The 9,274-nt window shown below is 41.2% G+C and overlaps 2 long non-coding RNA genes across 2 annotated transcripts in view; one reads left to right on the forward strand and one right to left on the reverse strand.

The window, feature by feature from the left end:
- Window positions 1-9,274, reverse strand: part of LOC129735311 (uncharacterized) — a 114,331-nt gene that overhangs the window by 43,874 nt on the left and 61,183 nt on the right. The gene's annotated exons all lie outside the window — the stretch shown is intronic.
- Window positions 5,860-9,170, forward strand: LOC114017336 (uncharacterized). Its single transcript, XR_003562329.2, has 4 exons — window positions 5,860-6,032; window positions 6,474-6,515; window positions 6,627-6,716; window positions 7,923-9,170. It is a non-coding gene; the product is annotated as an uncharacterized LOC114017336 (long non-coding RNA).

The following is a 9,274-nucleotide window of genomic DNA, read 5'->3' on the forward strand; positions in this document are numbered from 1 at the left end:
CATGGTGAGTGTGGATGTGTGTCAAAAGACTGATGAGCAACAGGTCCACCATCACAAGGAGCAGATAATATCATAGCTCCAACACCTCCTTGTTCTCCTTAGCAGGCACATTTTTCCCTCCTCCCACAGAAGCACCAAGTACTGCTACCATTTTTCCTGAGAAAAACACTATTTCTTTCACCACCTCCCAACTTTTGATTGCCTGAAGACAGGCATAATTTAGGCATTAAAAAAGGACAGAATGAGATTATTTCTGAATCTCACTAACCGTGATTTTAGAGCCAAGCACTTCACCAAAAATACTCCAGTCATGCTCTGCTGTAAGCAAGAAGCCCCAGATGCCATTACTACAAAGGAAGATCAGAAAACACCTTTCACCTGAACCATGACACCTTTCCAATGAAAAGAAAATGGAATTCAGAAATGCTGTTTTGGTAGCTCAGTGGAAATCTCCTTGCCCCTCACAAATTTGCTCTTGAACCAGCAAGGGCTGCTAATCCTAGTTCAACTCCGGCCTGATGCCCTAGGAGACAACTAATCAAGCTATGATTATTTCCAACACAGGAACTTTACACAAACAAAAGATTAATTCCCACCAAAACCAGTTTCACTGACGGCTTCTTCCTGCAAGCTTAACCTGCCACCCACCTCATGTTCTGTAACACCACAAGGCAGTGTATATAAATCAGCCAGGATTGCATGTACAAAAGCACATTCTCTGCGTTAATTCCACTTGAAAAAGATCCTTCCGCTGGGACTTCCAGTGTCTCGGGGAAGGTGTAACTTTAGCAGCATTTTTTCTGCCTGACTACAACCTATTGATTACTTGCTCTTTCTACAGCCAAGAGTCAGTCACCTTAAAACAATCAAATATAGTTCACACAAGCAGACCTCACAAGAGATTAACCTATTCTCCGCTGAGGCTAATACTCACCATTGCTCTGCTCAACCCAAGTACTAGAAAAAGGTACAGTGAAATTGAATTTATCAGGGCAAACAGGGAAGATTTTCTTTTAAACAGTCCAAGTTCTGCAGGGCAAACTGACCATCACCAAGATGATTACAGCCACGGATATATGAAGCACCTGATGTATTAAGGAGCACATCAACATCCCACCTGTTTTGAAATTCTCAGTGATGCTGCCACTCTCACTTTTCTACTGCAAGACACAGAAAAGGAGCATTTGCTAATGCATGCATAGATAAACGTCGCAGTCACAATACAAGAAAAATTTTCACCTGAGCTCTTGCAGTGCATGAGGGGGCAAGCACCACCAATATTTGATCTACAAATTATAAGAACAGTAAGGATGATAAATGAAAGCTAGTTTCCCCATCAGTACTTTAACTATATCGTTGTTACTATTCTAGCTTAACTTACAAATATTTTAATCCTTATTATTTCTTTCTGTGAAGTAGAAAAAGCTAAGTGATGATTTTGTTGGCCTTCTGTAGACTTAGTTGTTTCCATTTAGTTTTAATGAACCTAAATTAAACATCTGTTTAGTCATAAGTATTTTTCCCGCTCTATGAGGGAGAATCAAGAGTGAAATCACATTCCTACCAAGACTCAGGCATCCTCTGAGACACACACATTCACATATATATGCACATAGAGAGAGTACGCTCACAGATGCACTCATTGCTCATACTTAAACCACGGCACAATCTTATCCACTGTGCGCAGCTGGTTATAACATGAACAGGACTAAAATTACATGACCTACTGACTTTCCCTCTATTTCAGCTAAAACAACAGGTCACTGTTAAGCAAGAAGAAAAGCAGATGGGGACAGATGTTTTTAGACGGGTCCATTAAGGGATATCAAAGTCTAGGATCCAGCCGTAACTTCCAACCCTAACAGAAGGCTGACAACACATGGGCTATTCCAAGAAAAACATCAGCCTGCACTTCCCCTCTCTTCATTCTAAGTCAAAGCACTCACTGCTATAGACGTAACACCTGAACAGACAATCCTTCCCTCTGATCCATAACACCACCAAGGTAGATGAGGTCTGTCCTCAGGACCTAGAACTGTATCCGCCAGGGCGAGCATCCTCAACAGCTACATGCAACAGTCCTCGCAACAATAAATTCAACAGAAACAGCCTGCTCTCATCCATTTAGGTCTCATCTCCTACGAGACAGGACATTCAGCTCTTGGCAAGCATGATCTCCTCTATTAAATGTCATTTCTCTGAGTCACCGTGGGTAGAGCTTTCAAGACACCACAAAAAGGCTTAAAAACATGAAGAAGTTTAGCTAGATTTTGTTAGTTTAGGCTTATGAACAGACAGAAGGCCATAAATACCATAAATGAGCAGCACCACCTCTGCCCAGATTCCACCAACTGGCACAAAAGCAGTTAACTCACAAAACCTTTCCACCAAAATTTAGTGAAATTGCTCAGTTAAGTGGGTTCCCTCTGTGTGATCTGATCCAGCGCTAACAAACCAGAAGGCTGTAGCTGCCAAAGGCAAGCTGGCTTCTCTCTTTCTCACCAACTTGGCCATCTAAATCTCCTTTTCAAAGGAGATGGATCTCCTTAGCAGTGCCGTACTGATACCAGATGTGTTTGCATCAAGTTTAATTTTCAGTCCTCCTGCATCGCCACATGGAAGACTCCAAAAAGAAGGAAATACAGGTGACCACCACATCACCTATGGATTCTGGCTCAACAGTCCATGCCAACAGGTGTTGGGGCCACGATTTTACACTTTGTGGGAGAACACTGATCTGCTTCGCACAGAATGCTTCCCCAGAAAACCACCCTTACACTATAAAGTCTGGATAACATGTTTGTCCTCTCAACGACCTTGCATGTACTGTACATGAAAAGTGTCAATCAACACTTCAGCACATTTCCCAGATATCACAGAAGCATAGAATGGTTTGAGTTGGAAGAGACCTTAAAGATTATCTAGTTCCCAACCTCCCTGCCACAGGCAGGGACACCTTCCACTAGACCAGGCTGCTCAAAGCCACATACAACTTGGCCTTGAACAACTGCAGGGATGGGGCACCCACAGCTTCTCTAGGCAACCTGTGCCAGTGTCACACCACCCTCACAGTAAAGAATTTCTTCCTAAGAGCTAACCTAAATCTACCCTCTTTTAGTTTCAACCCATTGCCCCATGTCCTTTCACTACAGCCTCTTGTAAAAAGTCCCTCTCCAGCTTTCTTGTAGGCCCCTTTAGGTACTGGAAGGCTGCTATAAAGTCTCCCCAGAGCCTGCTCTTCTCCAGGCTGAACAGCCCCCATTCCCTCAGCCTATCTTCACAGGAGAGGTGCTCCAGCCCTCTGGTCATCTTCATGGCCCTCCTCTGGACTTGCTCCAACAGGTCCATGTCCTTCTTATGCTGGGGGCTCCAGAGCTGAAGGCAGCACTCCAGGTGGGGTCTCATAAGAGCGTAGTATAAAGGGAGAATCAACTCTTTCAACCTGCTGGTCATGCTTCTTCTGATGCAGCCCAGGATTCCGTTGGCTTTCTTGGCTGCAAGTGCACATTGTTGGGCTGTGGTGAACTTTCCATCCACCAGCACCCCCAAATCCTTCTCCTCAGAGCTGCTCTCAACCCACTCTCCACTGATACTGGGTGTTGCCCTGACCCACATGCAGGACCTTGCACTTGGACTTACTGAACTTCATGATATACACACGGGCCCACCTCTCCAGCCTGTCAAGGTCCCTCTGGACAGCATCCCTTCCCTCCAGCATGTTGCCCACACCATACAGCTTGGTATCATTGGCAAACTTGTGGAGGGTGCACTCGATCCCACTGTCCGTGTTGCCAACAACAATGGTTAACAGCACCAGTTCCAGTATGGACCCCCAAGGAACGCCACTCGTCACCACTCTCCACTTGGACATTGAGCCATTGACCGCAAGTCTTTCAAGTGTGACCATCCAGCCAAATCCTTATCCAGAATGGTCCACTCATCAAATCCACGTCTCTTCAATTTAGAGACAAGGATATTATGTGGGACAGTGTCAAAAGCTTTGCACACGTGCAGGTAGATAACATCAGTCACTCGTCCTGGTTCTGTCAAACTGTAACTCTGTCACAGAAGGCTACCAAAAGTTTATTTCCATTTCTGTCTCGTTTCAGCTTTTGTTTGGTTCTGGGATTTTTTTTTCTTTGGGTTTTTGGTTTTGTTTGTGTTTTTTTTGGTTTGTTTGTGTTTGGTTTTTTCTTTTAATTACACTCACTGTTAACAGATGTTATCACTGAGGATGAGGACAATCTTTCCAACGAGTCAAGTAACTGCACAAACACGCCAATGTAGAAAATCCTATTAAAGGCATGTTTTCTGCTTTCTGCTCTTTCATCCCTATGCTTTACAACCAATATCTATTGTCTCCACAACAGGCAAACAGGATGCTTTATAATAATTTACAGTTCACCTCACATCTTTATTCAGCTGCAAGCCCCCGTGTGATCCAACAAGCATGTCTGGGGGTGCATAATACATGTCCCCAGAAAAGAGCACGGAGATGAGCTGTTGATGTCAGTGCTCTCAAACAGATCCACCTAACGCCAGTTTCCTCTGAATTGCATCCTACAAAAATAAGATGCAATACCCCAAATACATGTATTAATTTCAACTTACTAACAGTTCAGACTTTTCTACTAAAATAATCACCAAACAGAAGGACCAAACACCAACTGAAAACTTCTTTAGAAAACTGTCTTTCAATAGTTTTTTGCTTAAACTGCGTATAGTCAGATGGTAGAAAACACAGCTCTCAAACTGCAAGTATGCTGCCAGTATACAGCTGGCCTCAAAAGGCGGCAGAAACTTTAACTCACATTTCCATTTCTTCAGGAAAAAAAAAGGTAATTTTTGAATTTGTAACATTCCTCTCAGTTAGAAGCTCTGGGCATTATCTGCCAAGTATTCCTCTAGAACCACTAAAGTGTGCAGAACCCTACAGTCAGAATATCTGTATTGAAAAAAATACACAACAAATATCCCTTTTATAATACCAACACTCTTCCATTGCCAAACCTGTCAATCCTCCAAGGATTAGTATGGGTCATAAAAAAAGGCTTCTTTATCAGCTGAGAAGTAAATTAAAATATCCAAAAGGTCTTAAGAAGGTATGATTCATGACATCTTGTGGTTTTCTGAGGTCAGCCGTAGTACTCAAAACTGTATATATAGACACCAGCCATTCACACAACACTGTCACTGGAGCCAGCCGACTGTCTGATCCACCAACCTGCTGTTCAACATGCAATCCAAAGGTAATATACATGCTTTAATGTTACCTGGACTAAATTTTGTAACAAAAATCATTTGGGGTACAGCTGTAGACCACATGACTCAATGGGATGGAAAAACTTTTTTTCCACTGTGACAGTGGTCAAGCACTAGCAGAGGCTGCCCAGAGAGGCTGTGGATTCTCCATTCTGAGAGATGCTCAAAACCTGACTGGACAGTCCTGGTCAACTTGCTCTAGTTGACTCTGAGCATGTCTGGGGAATGGATTAAACGATTTCCAGAGAACCCTGCCAACCTCAACTGTTCTGTGAGTCTGAAAAAAGAGCACGTGACAATAACTACTCAGAAATACCAATGCCCTGCTGCTATGCCTGTTGCTTAAAACAAAACAAAAAAAAAAATCGCAAGAGGCTTCCGTAAGCGTTGTTAGGAAAGAGTAAAATAAGGGAGAGTTAAAATCAAAGACAAAAATAAGTAAAATGCTAGCAAGATCTCAAAACACAAAGCAGAAAAAGCAGAAGCATAGCAAGCTTTATTCCATGACTTACCCTGACCATGTATGTGAGCAGTTAAGATGGAAATAACAGTTAAGGTTACACCACAAACCATACTCAACTAGGAACAGCTCCTGCTGCCTGATTTTCCTCTCTCCACACAGAGAGCCATAATCCCCCCCAAATCTTTCCTTGTGCCAGAACAAGGACACTAACTCTTTGTTTTCAATCTGCTCTACAGGACTCTCTCTCAAATTGCAATTCCTGTTGCTTTCTTGTGTTCTGAGTACTGTTCTTGCTTTTGGAAACTTGGTAAGTATTGAATAAGAAACTAAACAGGCATCCAAAGCAGGAAATGTTAACATTGTGAACTGGAAATCACATGCTTTTAAAGTTACACAGCAGCCTTAAAAATCCTCATGTTGTGACAGGCCTAAACTTAAGTTATTACCATCCTAGATTCTCAACTTATTAGGCCCTCCTTAGACTGTAAAGAAAAAAAAAATACTGTAAGCACTAGTAACAAACTCATACCCAGCCCAACAATGGGTCCCATATTTTCTCTGTGAGCTATTTCAGCTGACAGGATTACAGACACTGAAGATTAGAAAGTTCCCTTTGCAGAACTGTCTTTGCTTTCTAACAGGAAAAGAAAAAAATCAAAACAAAACCATAGTACTTATTTTATTTTAAGAAATACAAGCAGGAGGGATTATACCTCACTCTAAAAGAAAATTCATTCTTTTTCTACAGGATAACAGTACTGAAAGCTCCGGTTCTGACAGTATGGAGGACGTAAGTCTTTATAAATTAATGTAATCTCACTAGTTCTAACATTTGTATTTAACTGTGGATTTTGGTACTGAACAGGAAAAAACCGACACAAGATTACTTTCTTTTCAATAGCAACCACAAGTGCCCCTTGAAGAGATTGGTCGCATCCTTAGATGCCTGTACCACAGGCAGATGTGCTGGTTAATCAAGTCCAAGTCTCAGGTAATTAACTGTTTGGTAGTATAATGGGACGTAAGACTGTAGGAAGCTCTAGCCGGCCAAGGAGCACACTGTCGGGGATATCAAGAGAGCAGCTTCTGAATGACAAACTACCACAGAAGGTTGCTGGGGAGGGATGCTATTAATCTTTGCAGCTCAAGGAGAATAATCCACTTTGCTTTTTACTTAGCAGACATGTATTCTATGGGACAACTGTGGTTTTTTTAATACAAAACACCTCAATTTGTAATCTCTTTGCAAGCTGAGGAAACTTCCTCAAAATTCTGCTGCTGTTTCTTAAATATTCTGAGTATTTGTCTGGGTATCCTAGTCCTTAGGGATAGATGGTCTCTTAGATATTTTTTAAAAAGTATTTCAGAGTAAGTTAAGAGACATAATGTAGGGCTGAAAAATAACACTTTCCCACACACCTAACTTGCATCAATGTACAAGCTAACATCACCCATATAAAGAAGTTGACCAATTTCCAGATGTGCCAAACAAAAACAAATGCCGCTACATTTGCTTACTTACAAACTTTCAAGACTGTAATTATGCAACAAATTTCAGGATACAAGTAAGCATCAAAACCTGTTTAGTAAGGTACTGGGCTACACATAAAGTGCATTATGTATAGCACGCGAAGATCAAACTCCAACTGAAAACTGTCTGACCAGAAAGCTTTCCTAAAAACACGACAATCAAAAAAACATATAGCCAAGTCCACTTTGCCTGTAAAAAAAAAAAAAAAAAAAAAAAAAGGCTTTAACAAAGGACTGGGGAGAACTGAAAAGATACTTTATAGAAATTTTTGCTTTCCAGGAATAATACACTGGTTATGGGAAACCGTGCAGTTTTTCCATCTCATTGAATATGGTACTTTCAAAATTGAAATTATTTTCTCCTGTTTTCATCTTTAGTGCTGTACATTATGTTGAGCACTTCATATGTAAACAATAACGTTCAAGAAAAAAAATCATGCTACTTTGACAAGTCACAGTACAGTCACCCTTGTTCTCAGGCATGACGAGCTGCACATTCATCTCCCATGAACTTAAGAAGGGTCTGCTCTTGCAGTCATTATTTCAAAACCAAACTAGCCAGGGGCCTTCTCTGCATAACATATTAACTGCACATTTAAGTAATTTAACTGCTATTAATTCTAACCTACTACTAATTCTAACCTTCCATTCTCTTCTTACTCTGCAGATAATTGGAAAACTATGAACATCTCCTGCAGAACACTGTTGCTTCTAGATAATCTTCCTTCCCACCTTTTGTCTCACTAGTGCACTGGAAACTGAGGATAACAAGCAAGTCCCGTTCCACATGCCCACCTCTGAAGCCAGTGTCAGTTACAGTGCACAGCTCTCTCAAACCTTGTCTGATTACTTGTTAAGCTTGAATAAATGCTGAGCATTTAATTTCTTAGCTGTCTTCATCTTTTCTTAAGAAAAAATATACCCCAAAATAGGATTATTTCAGTGATCCTGTTTCCAAAGACCAGGAGTAGAAAGGGAAAGGAATTCCTGAAGCTGGCAACATCTTTTGTCCATTCCAAGTTTCATTGGTTCTCTCAGGTCTTGATCTGGCCCTACTATATATTACCCAGTCTCCATACTATGCTGAAGACAGATTAATCAAAATAATTTCTGCCTAAGCCACCACTAGATCTTACATACAATTTGAAGAAAGTTTGTGTAAACCAAGTCTATGGAAGCTTCTACTGCAACAGAAAGCATTTATGCTGTTTTATTAATACCACAGAATAAATCAAATGTGGAGGAAGAGGTGAATTGGATTGGAAGGAAAAGTTAGTAACTCTTAGCATTACCTTTTGTTTTGAAAGGAACATACTAGTAAATCTACAAGACTCTCAGGGTTCCCTTTATAAATGCACATATCTTCCCCAGATTCAGCTAACTGGGACACAGGGGTGGTGTTGAAAAGGAGCAAGCCCTAAAATCATTCATTAGTTAAGCAGGATGTGGCCAACAGTCTCAATAATGCATGAGCATGTCACAGTCCTGTCACACAAGGTAATTCCAGACCATGACATTTATCACCACCCTGCTTCAACACACGGCTCAAAATTCATTAAGATCCCTTTCCAAGTCTCAGCCACAACTTTCAGCTGTTACTGTCACCAACTCTTGACATTACTACACAATTAACAGCAATTACACCTTGATTAAAAACACAGGGAGAAATGTCAGCAGCTGTTGTGCAGCTCTTGTTAGCAGCATGAATGCACAGAAGGTCCACATCAGCCTCCTGACTGCAAATTATGCACATTACCTAAACTGCAAAAAAAAACCCCCAACCCATAATTTACAAGGTAATACTTTAATGCTGCTCTTTCCAGTGATCCTGTTTATGGCACGGTCTCCCCAACAGCTGTACTGCCATAAGCAGTGGGAAGAAAGGAACCTCAAAATCCAGCTCCCAAAATCAGTCACCAAGTGACATCCTCCAACAGTTATCTTTTTAGATTCAGGCACTGTCAGACATTCAGTGTGAATACTGTAAATTAGAAAGCAATTAAATGTGAAAACTACTCT

The sequence above is a fragment of the Falco cherrug genome, chromosome 1 (genome assembly GCF_023634085.1).
Source record: "Falco cherrug isolate bFalChe1 chromosome 1, bFalChe1.pri, whole genome shotgun sequence".
Lineage (NCBI taxonomy): Eukaryota > Metazoa > Chordata > Aves > Falconiformes > Falconidae > Falco > Falco cherrug.